Source organism: Sturnus vulgaris, chromosome 20 (assembly GCF_052056855.1).
Source record: "Sturnus vulgaris isolate bStuVul1 chromosome 20, bStuVul1.hap1, whole genome shotgun sequence".
NCBI classification, from domain to species: Eukaryota; Metazoa; Chordata; class Aves; order Passeriformes; family Sturnidae; genus Sturnus; species Sturnus vulgaris.
The window spans coordinates 1,371,791-1,386,494 of record NC_142262.1 but is presented as its reverse complement, the minus strand read 5'-3'; the positions used below and the strand labels follow the sequence as shown (position 1 = coordinate 1,386,494).

The following is a 14,704-nucleotide window of genomic DNA, read 5'->3' as shown; positions in this document are numbered from 1 at the left end:
GAGCTGAGATCCCTCCTGCACGTGGGGATGGGGCTGAGGGTCCAGGGCTGGAGGTGAGGAACACAAAACCCCAAACTGCTCCCTGAAAATCCCAACCCCTTCCCCAGCCAGCCAGATCCTCCCAGGACTTTGGGGATTTGGAGACTGCCAGGTTTAGGAACATCCAGAGGAGTTTGGGGATTTGGAGACTGCCAGGTTTAGGAACATCCAGAGGAGTTTGGGGATTTGGAGTCTGCCAGGTTTAGGAACATCCAGAGGAGTTTGGGGATTTGGAGTCTGCCAGGTTTAGGAACATCCAGAGGAGTTTGGGGATTTGGAGTCTGCCAGGTTTAGGAACATCCAGAGGAGTCCCAGGGAGGTCAGCACAGAGCTCCTTCCCCAAGTTCTTCCCCAAAACCCCTTGGCACAGAACACTCAACTTTATCCCAGTGCCCGACCAGGAGAAGCCCCAGCAGCTCCCACCCTCTGCTCCTGCCCCTTTGGATCCTGAACTGGATAAACTGGGAATTATCCCCAAATATCCAACCCCAGCTGCTGCCTCTCACCCAGCCCCAAAAGGCTCCGAAATGCCAAAATCTCCCAGCTCAGACGTGACCACTTGGAGCATTCCCATCCCAGCCAGGCATTCCCACACCCCAGCTGGAACAACAGCCCTGTCCCAAAATCACATTCCGGGTTTACTTTGTGATAAAGCTGCACACAGAGCTCCGATGCCTTGTTCCAAAAATTCGGGGCAGTTTGAACACAAAGCAGCTGTGGAAAGCATCATGCAACGTTCCTGCCAGGGAAAAGGGGCATTTTTCCCATGGAAAAGGGCAATTTTCCCAGGGAAAAGTTGGGTTCATCCCTCTAAAAAAAAAGGGAAATCTGGGCCCATCCCTGCCAGAAGATGCTGTCCCCGGACCCACAGAATTCCCTCACCCTTTAAATCCCCCTGGTCCCTGCTCCTGCCCCATCCCCATCCCGGGATATTCCTTATCCCCATTTCCCAATGTGCAGCACGGGCCACAGGGAGAGGAAATTCCCTAAATCCTGAAGGAATGGGGGCAGTGGGAAGTCCTGGAATGCTGGAGGTGGGAAAACCACGGGGCTGCTTCCCCAGGGACTCAGCTCAGTCACATTCCCCAGCAGGACTCCCAGGATCCCATCTTCCCACTGATTTAATGGAGACAGGAGGACGAGATCTCCAAATTCCAGCCCTTGCATCCATTTATCCCTTTAGAACATTTCCCAAATGTGATCCTGCTTTTTTTTTCCTCATGGAAAAGAGAATTCCTCTGCAGCCAGGCCAGGCCAGGCTCCTTCCCAAGGGCAGGGAAAAGCCTGGAAGCCAAGGAACAGCAGCAGAGCAGGGCATGGAAAACCTTGAGAGCCTCGGGGCAGCTCCTGCAAGGACAACAAAGCTCAAAAAAATTAAAAATAAAAAATAAAAAAATAAAAATAAAAAGGAAAAGGAAAAGCAGGAGTTTCACAGGATCATGGAATGGTTTGGCTCGGGATGGACCTTCAGGATCACCCCGTTCCAACCCCCTGCCAAGAGTTTGGTGGCCAAAAGCCACCAGCAAGAAGGGAAGGAGGACGAGAAACAAAGGCAGGGGGAGAGAGGGAGGGAGGAGAAGGTGGAGAGGGACAGACAGGAGGGGATGGAAGCACAGGGAAGGATTTGCTCGGAGCCTGGTCCTGAAACTCGCAGCCCCAGTGGCGAATACTAATCAGAGCTGAAAAAAAATATCAAACAATTAGGAAGGAAAGTCTCCTGGCAGGGTTTCTCCTGGAGACGTCGGGCTGGTTTTGTTTATGAGCGGGAGGAAGTGGGAACCGCTCCTGTTTGTTCTGCGGGAGAAAAGAGAAAGCTCCAGTGTTTTAATTTCTCCGCTCAAAACCCTGGAGATTTGGCCTGAAACGGAGCAGAGAGGCTGATCCAGATTCACCCGCAGCCTTTTGTTACAAGAAAATATTTGAGCCGGGTTTTTTTGTGGGTTTTTTTTTTTTTCTTTCCCTCCCTCCCCTTCTGCGTGGGCAAAGAAAAGGGGCAGTGGATACAAAGCCAGCATTTTTTGTTCCCAGAAAATATCAATGAAAAGAGCATTCCAGAGGCCAAGGGCACAGCACAGCTCCCAGGGACCCAGAGAGGTCCTGGCTGGGCAGATACACCCCAGGAAAGACAAAAAAATCACCTCAAAAACTCTTTTTTTGTTGTTAAAAAGGCAGGTGAGCAACGCTTGGGAAGCCCAAATTAAGTTTTAAATCGAATTTATGCCTCGCAGGGACACACACGAGGCTGGGAGGGTCACACAAATTTAATTTGCTCCGAGGTTCAACTCGCAGCTCCTCGGGTGCAAAATCCCTGGATCGACATTTTCCCTTTGTTTTTATCACACGGGAGGGCCCGAAGCAGCACCTCGGAAAAAAATCCAATAAATGGGGTTTGGTGTGGGCTGTAAGAGCTGGGACAGTCCCTGGGTGAGGAAAAGCAGATGCCAGGATAAATCCCAGGGCCGGAGGGGACTCGTGGAGCGCAGAGCAGTGTGAGAACCCAGCTCGGGATGTCCCCGGGGCCCTTTCAGAGCTCTCAGCTGGGCTCATCATCCTCACAGGGGATGGACAAACCGTGCCATTCCCGGCTAAAAACTTCCCAAAAAAAAAAAAAAAAAAAAAAAAAAAAAAAAAAAAAGCCGCGGCTTTTCGGAGCAAACCCCAAATGCTTTCACCATGGAAACCCAGCCCGGGGCTGGTATCGCCGCTGGAATTCGCCCTTGGCTGCAGCTCGGGAGGAGCCCGGACAGGGAAAGCTTTGAGTGCCAGCCCAGGAGTCTGGGACTGCTCGGGAAGAGCTCCCAAAACTGCGGGATTATCCCGCAGGAATTCTCCCATCCCCGGACCCCTCTTCTCCCCGCGGAGCTTGGGGAAAGGAGGGGAAAGGGAGAGGCAGAGCAGGAGCTTCCCAAGCCTTTTTTTTTTGGGGGGGGGGGGGGGGGGGAGAAGGGAGCACGTGGAGCCAGCAGAGCTCTGGGAATGCTGAGACATCCCGAGGAAAACCTCACCCCGTGTCCTGTCCCTGTGCACTCTCCCCAAATCATTCCCACATTCCCCAGCAGGACTCCCAGGATCCCATCTTCCCACTGATTTAATGGAGACAGAAGGACGAGATCTCCAAATTCCATCCCAGACCCATCCCTCACACCTTTTATCCCTTTAGAACATTCCCAAATGTGATCCTGCCCTTTCCTCATGGAAAAGAGAATTCCTCTGCAGCCAGGCCAGGCCAGGCTCCTTCCCAAGGGCAGGGAAAAGCCTGGGAGCCAAGGAACAGCAGCAGAGCAGGGCATGGAAAACCCTGAGAGCCTGGAGAAGCCCAGCTCACACTCAGGGACCAGCAGCATTCCTGATGATTTTTGGTTTTCCCAAGTGTCACGGGTTTTTGGCTAAAGGCAGATCCATAAAAGTCACATTGGTCACCTCAGATCCACTCCCTCCTCCTCCTCATCCCTCATTCCTTCGGCATTTCAGAACCGGGAATGGAGCGGGGATGGGGCAGGGAATGGGGCAGGGATGGATGCAGAGCCGGGAGCGAGAATGCCACAGGATGGGAATGCTGGATGGGAATTCTGCAGGACGGGAATTCCGCGGAGCTCCGCTGCCATCCAGCGGCCGCTGGGAGCCTTTGTCACCTCCCGTGCGACTCCGACACAGTCGACACCCCCTGGATGAGTTTTCCCCAAAATCCCGCCTCCTCCGGAGCAGCCCGGCGCTGTTTAACTGCTGCTCCCAAAGGTCTTGGGCGCTCCATGGGGTTTTTACACCTTTTCCCGGATTTTTCAACTCAGAGGCTGGAGCACCTCTGCTCTGGAGCCTGGCTGGGAAAGCTGGGAATGTTCAACCTCCGGAAAATTTAAAACCCCTTCCAGTGCCTGAAGAAGCTCCAGAGGAGCTGATGAGGGGATTTGGACAAAGAATGGAGTGACAAGACACAGGGAATGGCTTCCCAGTGCCAGAGGGCAGGGCTGGATGGGATATTGGGAATTAGGAATTCTTGGCTGCCCCTTCCCTGGAAGTGTCCAAGGCCAGATTGGACGGGGCTTGGAGCACCCTGGGATCGGGGGAGGTGTCGCTGCTCACGGCAGGAGCGGCACTGGATGAGCTTTGAGGTCTGATCCCATATCCCATATCCCATATCCCATATCCCATATCCCATATTCCCATTCCCGGCCATCCCACTGAATCTGGCGCCCCCTGCGGGCCCCGCCGGGCACTGCAGGCACTGCGGCTGCAGCCGCCAGGGGTCAGCGCGATCCCAGAGAATCCCGCTGGAATTCCTCTGGAATATCGCTGGAAACCCGCTGGAATTCCTCTGGAATCCCGCTGCAATCCCACTGGAATATCGCTGGAATTCCTTTAGAATTCTGCTGCAACCTCGCTGCAACTCCACTGGAATCCTGCTGCAATCCCGCTGGAATCCCGCGTTTCCCACCCAGGATGTGCCCCCAAGCCCCCTCCGGGATCTGGCGCCTCCCTTCTGGGATGTGCTCCCGATCCATGGGAACCCGCCCTTCCCAAGGGAATGTGGCCCTGGGGACAGGGGTGGTGGCCTTGGCAGCGCTGCGGGGACAGCTCGGTGACCCCTGAGGGCTTTTCCAGCTGCAATGATCCCGTGGGATATCGCAGGGTCACGGAGTCCCGACAACTTTTGGCACCTGGATGGCCCCGAGGAACTGACGGTGACAAAGTGACAAGGAAGGGTCACAGCCAGGGTTTGAAAAGGGATTGCTGGAGATCCTGAGAAAATCCAGCCTGCGGCTCCAGGTGAGGATCTCTCAGCTGGATCCGCCCTTCCTGCAGGGCTGCAAGGCCAGCTTGGACAGGAACCTGTTCCACCCAAGGTGTCCCTGACCACAGCATGAGCTGGCACAAGATAAACTTCAAGATTCCAAATCCAAACCATTCCAGGAGGAAATGCAGCACCAGGACTGGACTCAGGCACCACAGGCACCAACATCTGCACCACAGACCCAGAAACTACAGGACATCCCTCAGGAAAAAAAAGGGGAAAATGCAAAAAACCCAAAGGAAACCCCAATATCAGCCCAGCCCCACATCACAGAGGAGCCAGGCAGGGCTGGGCTGCTCCACGCCAGGGCAGAGAAAAAAAAACTCAGCCCAAAGAGCTCAGCTGGAAAATGTGGAACTGGAGATCATGGGCACAAATCTCATCCCTCCTCCTCCTCCTCTTCCCTGAGCTCCAGAGGCAGGGACAGCACAGGGAAACTCCTTGGAAAGGGGTGGGGTCAAGGGGTGCATTCATGGGATGGTCGAGGAGAAAACAATCAAGGGAAAACACAATCCATGGGATCATTGAGGAGAAAACAACAATCCATGGGATCATTGAGGAGAAAACACAATCCATGGGATCATTGAGGAGAAAACACAATCCATGGGATCATTGAGGAAAAGCAACAATCCATGGGATCATGAAGGAAAAACTTAAACCCATGAATCCATGGGATCAAGGGAAAACAACAACCCATGAATCCATGGGATCATTGAGGAAAAACTACAATCCATGGGATCAAGGGAAAACCACAGTCAATGGAATCATGAAGGGAAAACCACAATCCATGGGATCACGAAGGGAGAACTAAAACCCATGAACCCATGAGATCATTGAGGAAAAACCACAATCCATGGGATCATTTAGGGAAAACCACAATACATAGGATCAAGGGGAAACCACAATCCAAGGGATTATCAAGGGCAAGCCACATCCCCGAGGGATCGAGGGGAGTCTGAGCTGCAGGAGCACCCCTCAGAAAGGGGCTGAGAGGAGAATGAAGCACCCCAAATCTCCTCAAGCAGATGTTGCAGCCCTTAAAGCCCAAAGTCAGGAGTTATTTCAGGCACCCGGAGCCCCAGGTTTGCATTTTCCCCCCACGGGAACAAACACCAGATCCTCCTGGATTTGTGCTCCACGGCAGCTCATCCCCCACCCCAGAAATCCCACTCCATCCTCCATTGTCACACTCAGGTGACAACACCAGCACAAGCCCCCCTCAAAATCCAAAGCCTGGCATCGTTTTCTGGCAGGAAAATGGATTTTCCATCCCAAGGAGGGTCAGAGCAGCCTCCCTTCCACAGGGACCTTCCAGGAGCCCCTCAGGACAGGGCACACATTGACCCTGAGCCACCCCTGCCTCGGGGAAGCCCATCAGGATTCCCCTCCCGGGAAACTGCAGCCTGTAACCTTTTATCCATTACTCAGCCATAAAACTCCAGGAATAAAACTCCTATTGGGGATTTCAAGCTGGAATGGCACAAAGAAATTCATGTATTGGTTAAAGCAGCCAGTCCAGCTGTCAGAACAAACCTGTGTGCTCCCTCATTCCCTCACAGCAGCTCCCTGGATATTTTATTGTTTTTTTCTTAAGACAAGGAAAATATCATTTTCCAAGAAGTTCAACAGGAAAATGCTTTAAAAGAAAAGAAAAAAAAGGAAAAATAAATGTTCTTGACTCACCTCAGAGCAGCAGGATTTGTCCTTTTGTCCTCCATGGAATTCTCCCTCCTGCAGAGCCAGGATGCTCAGAGTAGCCCAGAAAAAGAGGGAATTGTAGCCTCAGGCTGTAAGTGCTGCTTTTCCACATCTGTCCCCCGTGACATTCCCTGTGACAAAGCCACTCCCAGCAGGGCGATGCCAACAGCAGTAAATCCACAAATCCAGGAGATCTGGGAGGAGCAGGTGCCATTCCCAGCTGCAGACAGGAGGGAGCATCCAAATCCCAGATCCCAGTGCAGAGGGAACATCCCGGGACAAATCCTGGCTCCAGAGCCTTTCCCTGGGTGAGGGGACAGGTGCCAGTCCCGGGCGTGGCCGTGTCCTGGTGGCACGAGGAGCTCCCAGCTCCTGGCATGGATGGAATTCCCTCCAGGAATGGCAAAACCTGTGGAGAACCAAAGGTCAGCATGAGGGGCAGGAGTGACCTCGGTCACTGCAGCACAGCCGAGTGTCCATCCTTGTCCCCTTCCCGGTGAGCAGGGCTGCAAGAGATCCCCAAAATCAGCACCCAAATTGTGTCAAGAGATTCCAAAATTGTGCCAAGAGATCCCCGAATTCAGCACCCAAATTGTGCCAATAGATCCCCAAATTCAGCGCTAAAATTGTGCCAAGAGATTCCAAAATTGTGCCTAGAGATCCCCAAAATCAGCACCCAAATTGTGCCAAGGGATCCCCGAATTCAGCACCCAAATTGTGCCAAGAGATCCCCAAATTCAGCACTAAAATTGTGCCAAGAGACCCCAAATTCAGCACCCAAACTGTGCCAAGCCCAGGCTTGGCTAGGCTCCCCCCCCGAGCAGTGGCCACTGTCCCTCTGGTCCTGTCCCCCCCTGGCTCCTGGCCCGGGGAATTCCCGCTGGAATCCACGCAGGGAAAAGGCACCGGCATCGATTCCTCGCAGGGAACCGCGTCTGCCCCGCTCAGCAAACACCCCCGGCGCTCCGAGGTGACAATTCCCGACCCCGAACCCCATCAGCAAACGGGAGCCGAGCCCTGCTGGGCTCGGAATGTCACAGCCTGTCCCTTATCTCTGGTGACAACGCCAGCACGGAGCCCAAACCAAAGCGGGAGCGGGGACAGCAATTTTTTTTAAATTTTTTTTCTTTTTTTTTGGGGGGGGGGGTGTTTTGGAGTCCCTGCCGTGTGCCAGGTGCCCCCGGAGCCCCTCCCGTGGCCACCCCGCTGGCCGGGCTCGTTAAGGGCGCCGGCACAAAGTCCGTATTTGTTTCCCCGCAGGGGTGGAAAGAAAGGGGGTTTTGTGTTGTTTTTTTTTTTTTTTTTTTTTTCTTCCTCTGCTCTTTGCAGGCTGCGGGGAGTTTATTTGACACTCCAGCGCTCTTTGTGAGCTGAGTGCCCCGGGATAAATGCTACCCTTAAGAGTTACTTGGCGTTAGACAGAGGGACCCTCTTCAGAGGAGAATGGGGGCTTGTTGGGATGGGGCACGGGCAGGGGGGCTCCAGGAGAGCCCTCATAGAAGGGTCTCTGTCCTGGCCTCACAATGGAGCGAATTCTTCAAGATACCGGGGGCTGAAAGGAAGGAAGGAACTTTCCTCCTTTGAAAAAAAAAAAAAAATAAAAAAAAGGATTTTCAGGAACAATCGAAGAAGCCATAAAAAGGGGAGCATTATTCCCCATCCAGGCTGGGAAGTTTCTCCCTCCCCCTGCGAGCCCCGGGCTGGGATGAGGGTCAGGGCTCTTGATGGAAGGGACAGCAGGGGATGTCCTGCTCCTTGTCCCACAGCCAGGTACCATCCCCAGAGCCACCTTTTCCTTCTGCCCCCGCAGGGAAAAAAAAAAAAAAAAAAAAAAAAAAAAAAAAGGATTTGACCCCCAAGGGTGCCAGGAATGCTGTGCCCAGACACACAGCCAGGGGATGGCCACACCTGGAGAGGGCCCGGCCAGGTGAGCAGCTCCTCCTGCCCAGCTCGGGGAGTTTTCTCAGTCCAGTTCAGCTCCACAGAGCCCAAATCCCTCCAGGCTTTGATGGATTCAGCTCCCACTCCCTCCCAGTGGCACCAGCAGGAGCCTCCAGCCCCCACCCCAGTGCAGAACCTCCAGACCCTGCTGGTCCCAAAGCCTCCCTCCTCCCCTCCAGCTGCTCAGGAAATGCTGCAACAAGTCAGTCTTTAAGGGCTTCTTTTAAAAAGTAAAACACTTTTAAATTTTTTTTTTTAAATACCCAATAATTATAAATTTTGTCCTTCTATTTAAAAAGAAATTTATGGGGGGGGAAAAGAAAAAAATCTTTGAACAATTTTGTTTTGCTGTTGAAACCAAATCAATTCCAGCAGGTTTCACACACTGGGAAGTTATACAGTTCTAAGGCTGACACGTCATAATGTCATCATTTAAATCGCCTTTTCATTCCTTTTAAAGACTGTTAGATAGCAATTTTTTTTGTTGTTGTTTTTTTGGAATTTAAGCCCGAGGAAGAGCTGGCTGTGAGGAAACTTCCTGGAGCTCATCCCAACCCCCCAGCAGGGCAGGGTCCTGCTCTCCAGGCTGTGGAATTCCCGGAGTTCCCATCCCTGGGGACACGCACCTGCCTCTTGGTGTCACTGGCAGCCCAGGTGGCAGCAGCTCCTGTCCCTGCTGGGGCAGTGCCAGCCCTGGGGAGGGGACAAGGATGGGCAGGGACAGCGCCACAGCAACTCCCTGAGCTGCCACCACCCCAAAAAAATGTCTTTTCTCCCACAAAAACTTCCCAAAATCCTCAGGTTTTGGCCTGAGAGCGCATTTCAGCAGGAGCTGAAACAGCTCCAGTGACAGCAGTGCCACCCCAGCCTGGGGACAAGGTGACACCGAGGTCCCAGGGCAGCCTCTCCCCCCTGACCGAGCAGGAGCCGCTCCAGGAGCCCAGGACAGACTCCAGGGCCAGCCTAAAACTCGTGCCTGTCCCAAAACCCCCGGCCAGGGCTGATCCCAGCAGGCTCCAAGGCTGCCTTAGGCTGAGCTTTACCCCTGTGAGCCCCCCCTGCTCCCCGCAGGGATCCCAGAGCTTTTCCTGCGGCGGGAATAAAATCCCGCAGGAATCATCGTTAGGAGCAGCCTGAGCTGAGGACGTTTCCTCCTGACACAAAACCCGTTCCCAGATTTTTATTTTTTTTTTTTTTTCCTGGGGAAAAGCAGCGCAACCGCCCAGGGATCAAACACTTTTATTTAAAGGCTTAGGTTTTTAGCCCTCAAAAAAACATCTGTGGCTTTGGCAGGAGGAGCAGCCGATTGAGCTAAAAAAAAAAAAAAAAAAAAAGTAAAAATGTTTTTTTTTTTTGCGAGAGCAGGGCAGCAGCACAACCCTGTGAGGGTTCAGAGCTCATCAGCTCCAGGGAAATCACAGCCAGGAGGGACCGAGGTGACAACAGCCCCTGCACCCTCACTGCCATTCCAGAGGGGCAGAAAAACGGGGACACCCAAAAATGGGGGAGCTTTGGAGCGCTAAAAATCGGGCTGGGAGCAGGACAGAGCCCCAGAGAAAGGAGCAGCGATTCTTTGGGAATTTCAGGAGGGAATCAAAGCGTTCCCATGCCGTGTTTGCACCAGCTCGGGGCAATTGTTTGCTCCCCGATTCCTGCTTTAAATCCATTTTTCCTGGTGGAATCAGCCCTGCTGAACAAGGCCACCCTTTGTCGAGCAGCTCCAGCTCTGGGTCACTGGCACAGCCCTGGGCTCTCCTCGCCCTCTCTTTTGTTATTTTGCTTTTTTTTTCCTGTTCGAGGTTCAAACAACCCCCAAACCCCTCAGGGAACCGCGTTGTGCTCCTGGCACGATCCCCCTGCCGTCCCAGGGAGGGGCCGGGTGTGGCCCAAAATTTTTGATCTCTGAAAATTTCAAGTGCTCTGATCATTCCTTATCCAGGAGAACTCCCAGATGGAGGAGCTCGAGTCCAAAATCCATCCAGATCCGAGCCAGCAGTTAAAAAACTGCTGTTCAAAATCTCCAGGGAGAAGGGATGCTGCTGGAATGGATAAATTTAAAACCAGGCAGGAGGGGAATGGAAAAAGTTCAGCCTTGGAAGAGCCAGGGGCTTCCAGATGGCACAAGATCCTAAAAAAAAAAAAAAAAAAAAAAGGCAGGTGCCAACATTGCCCAAGGCCTGGGTGCACCTGTAACCCTGACCCCAGTGCAGGTGAGGTGGCACCTGAGCTTCCAGAGCCCTGAACCCCCCAAAATTCTGTTTAACACCGAGCTGCCACTGAAACGTCACAGGTGACACTGGGCTGAATCCACCTTTCCTGGGACATTCCTCATTTTCCAGCTGAATCCACCTTTCCCCAAGGCATTCCTCATTTTTTTCAGCTGAATCCACTTGCCCCGGGACATTTCTCATTTCTCCTGATTTTCCAGCTGAATCCACTTTTCCCCAGCAGGTCCCAGCCCCAGCCCAGCCATTCCAGAGGGATCTGGGGGATTCTCCAGCAGCCTCCAAACCTCTGCCACCATCCCATAGAGTGTGGGATGAGCCCGTTTGGGATTTTTTCCCTGTCTCAGCAGGTGGGAGGATCCTGCTGGACCCCACAGCTCTGAATTCCCGGCTCAGCAGAGCGAGCAGGGATGTTCCTGCTCCCAAATCCCTTGGGCAGGAGATTCCTGCAGCTCCTGAGCCCTGCAGGCATCCACCAGAGCCTGCTCCCCAAAAATCTCTCCTATCTGGGAAACACCTCAGCATTCCCAAAATTCCTCCTGTCCTGGAGACAACTCGTGAGTCCCAAAATCCCTCCTACTTTGGGAAACACCACACAGGTGTCACCACTCCCGTTCACGGGGGGGATTTTGCCTCCTCCTGACCCCACAAGAAATGGGATTTAGGATTCTTTCCACACCCCACAAACTCCTTCACTCCTCAGCTGGGATCCAAAGATTGTTTTTCCCAGAGTGACCCCACAGCCTCAATTGGAATTTCAGGGGTGCCAGATCTCCCAAATTTTTGTTTTGGGACACCTGAAAACGCCTGGGAAACTTAAATAAAAATAAAGCTTGCAAGAGCAGATCCAGCTGGTTTTGCAGCAAAGCCTTGAAAAATGAGAGCACGAAGTGATTGTCCCCATATCAGGAACCCAAATCCCTTCACACGGCAGATCCCACACCTGGGGAAAAACAGGGAGATTTTTCCCATCCCAATTTCCGCAGGGAAATTTGAATTTTGACACCCTGGGAGCGTCACTCAGCTGCCAGCACAGAGGGCCGCTGTCCCTGCGAGCCCTGCTCGGCTTTCCCGGCTGGAATCTCCCCTCCACAACCGCGGGCAAAGCAAAATTCAGCCTCTTCCCAAAGCCTGAGTCACCAACGCTTCCCGCCCCTGATTATTAAAAGATGTCTCAATTAGCAGGAGCTGAGCAATTCCCGCAGCCTCCGGAGGAAATTCCGAGCCAGCAGCGAGCAACACCAACAATGCTCGGGCAATAAAAGCTCCTCTTGTTCCTATCAAAGTAACCTCAAACTTTTTTTTTTTTTTTTTTTTTTTTTTCTCCTCCCCAAATAAGCATCCCCGGCTCTCCGGGAGGGATCCCGGGCTGGAGTTTTCCCCCGGCCACGCCGGGTCCCTGGAGCAGCCAGCGCAAATTTTCTGCGTGTGCAGGTCTAGACTGGTGTGGTCTTTTTGTTGTAGGCAGCAAAAGAACGGAGTCATTCATATTTTTTTTTTTTTTTTCCGGGATTCACACAAAAGTGCTCTTGTGCATCCTAAATCCCGCGGATCGCCAGCCCCGGGGCTCGGAGGGGCTGCACCTGCCCCGGGGCGAGAATTTTTAATTTTGGGGAAAGCATTACCACAGCACGGGAGGGAGAAACCGTGTGCGGGTCCCGAAAAATAAACCAAAAACCTTACTAAAAAGAAAATAAAAATAAAACCACCAAAAATACCGCGAAAAAACGAGGGGGAAAGGGGAAGCAGCAACCACACGCTTTTCCTGGGGGAAAAAAAAAAAAAAAAAAAAAAAAAAAAGGGAAAATTCCACCTCGCTCTCGGGAATCAGGAGCATCCCGAGCCCCGGGGTGGGGGGACACGGAGGGGGACAGAGAGGATGGCACTGGAGGGACACGGAGGGGATGGCAGCGGCGGGGGGACACACAGAGGATGGCACCGGGGGGACACGGAGGGAAAAGCGACAGCGCTGCCGGCACCGAGGGGACGCGCAGGGGACACCCCGGGGGGAGCCGCAGGAACAAGGCGAGGCGGAGCAGCCCCGTGCTGACCCCCCCGCACCCCCCGAGCCCAGCGGGGCACCCACCTCGACCTCCGGGACCCTCCCGGGGCTGCGGCTCCTCCGCTGCTCCGAGCGGCATCTTCCTCCTCATCCTTCTCCTCATCCCGCTCCGGGGGTTCGGGTTCGGGTCCGGCCCCGTTCCCATCTCACAGAGGGGTCGTGGCCGGGGCTGGCGGGGCAGGAGCCCGGGATGGGGAGCGGGAGGCGGGAGCGGCTCGGGCGCCGCCGGGGATGCTCGGGCTGCGCCTGCCGGGCCATTCCCCCTTTATAGCCCCGCGGCGGCGGGCGGGCACCGCGGCTTCACGGGACTTGTAGTTCCTCCCCCCCGGCCTGGAGCCGCCTCCTTCTGTCCCTCCCTCTGTCCTTCTGTCCCTCCTTCTGTCCCTCTGTCTCTCCGCAGGGACCCGAGGCTCGGGGCGGTTTCGCGACCCCGCCGCTCTCCGGGGCAGGGAAGAGCCGATGGCTTCGCCTCGAAAAGTCTGAATTTCCAGGGGGTTCCGGGAGCCGCATCCCTGGAAGAACCGATGGTTTTGCCTGGAAAAGTCTGAATTTCCAGGGGATTCCGGGAGCCGCATCCCCGGCACAGCCAGCCCGACCCTAAAGTGAATGAGTAACCCCAAAACGCGAACAGCGAGCGCTTCCATCGTTCCCAATGCTTATTGTTCCGTTTAATTATTCTCCCAATTATTAATTTAACTTAATCATTAACCCATCCGAGGAATGAACGAGCAATTAAGCGTGCTGTTGGCTTCGGGGCTCATTTAAGGCTGGGCGCTGGGCTGGAGCCGCAGGTCCCCGCTGCCCTCTGAACCCCACGTGCTTTGGGAAGGGCACAGCGGGCACCAGGAGGGGGTGGCACCGTGGCCCGTGTCCCCTCCTGGAGCTGTGGCAGAGGGGAAGGTGCAGCTCAGGGTGGATAATCCCACACAAAAAAAACCGCTCCAGGTGGGAAATGGCCCAGCCCAGCCCCTTCCCACCTGCACCAGGCTGGGATTTCACCACCCCACACCCCCCCAGAATTGCAGCTGAAGAGAAAACGCAGAATTTTCTAGGACAAGGGGGGCTGAGGGAGCAAGAGGGAGAGCGGAGGGGAAGGAAAAAAAAAAAAAATAAAAATCCCTGCTGGCAGCTTTTCAGGGCCTGAAGCCGGAGTGGAAATGCTTCCCTGCCCGTAATTGCTTGGAGAGCAGATGAATTTCTTGAAGAAACCGCAGCTGAAACGCTGCACAAATCACATTGTTGTGCTTGTGTTGGCTGCCTGCTGAAGGAGGGAAAAGGTCATCGTTCAGGGGATATTAAAAAAGGGGGAAAAGCCATATTTTAGTGCTGTGCAGGAGGGGGTTGAGCTGCGTTTTCATAGCCACGGTCTGGAAATTCAAACCTGTTTGGCAAGAGGCGGAACGGGGCTCGCAGAGCTGGGAAAAGGCTCCAAGGGATGGAGTTTATCCTGCCCCTGGATCCCTGGAAGTGTCCAAGGCCAGCTTGGAGCACCCTGGGACAGGGGGAGGTGTCACTGATCCAACACCAGCCGAGCTGGGTGAGCAGAGGGCTCCTGTGGGATTGGATGGCTGGGATTTCCAAAGGAAAAATTCTATTTTTGTCATTGAATTTGGAATTTTTACTCCCTTTTTCAGTGGTGTTTCCTTCAGAGCCATGAGCCCACAGAGCTGTCAGACATCATCTACAAAAACAAACCAAACCTGGAGCTCTCCAAGGATCTGCCACAGCTTTTGTGTCACCCTCTGATGGGTGTCACCACAGCAGCCCCTGGGCGCTGCCCGGAGACCCCAAAGGAGACGCAATTCCCACGGAAATTCGCTGATTTTTGGGATACTCCCAGCCCTGAGAAGGGGGAAGGTGCTGGGGATGCTGGAATGGGATCCCAGCTCCAGCTGGGGCTGCATTCCCGGCCCTACAAACGCAGGGCAGTGCCAGCCCTGCCAGCCCTGC

General features: G+C 54.0%; 1 long non-coding RNA gene across 3 annotated transcripts in view; it reads right to left on the bottom strand.

The window, feature by feature from the left end:
- LOC148221541 (uncharacterized) overlaps nucleotides 1-12,996 on the bottom strand; it is a 39,002-nt gene extending 26,006 nt beyond the window's left edge. The window contains exons 1-3 of one of the 3 annotated variants that reach the window (XR_015807779.1): nucleotides 12,779-12,976; nucleotides 7,433-10,595; nucleotides 6,512-6,935 (exon numbers count right to left, since the gene is read on the bottom strand). This is a non-coding gene — a long non-coding RNA (uncharacterized LOC148221541). Of the gene's footprint in view, nucleotides 1-6,511; nucleotides 7,337-7,432; nucleotides 10,596-12,778 lie in introns of those variants that run through there. The other 2 variants (XR_015807777.1, XR_015807778.1) reach the window with 2 other exon arrangements.
- Between the last annotated feature and the right edge of the window lie 1,708 nt (nucleotides 12,997-14,704).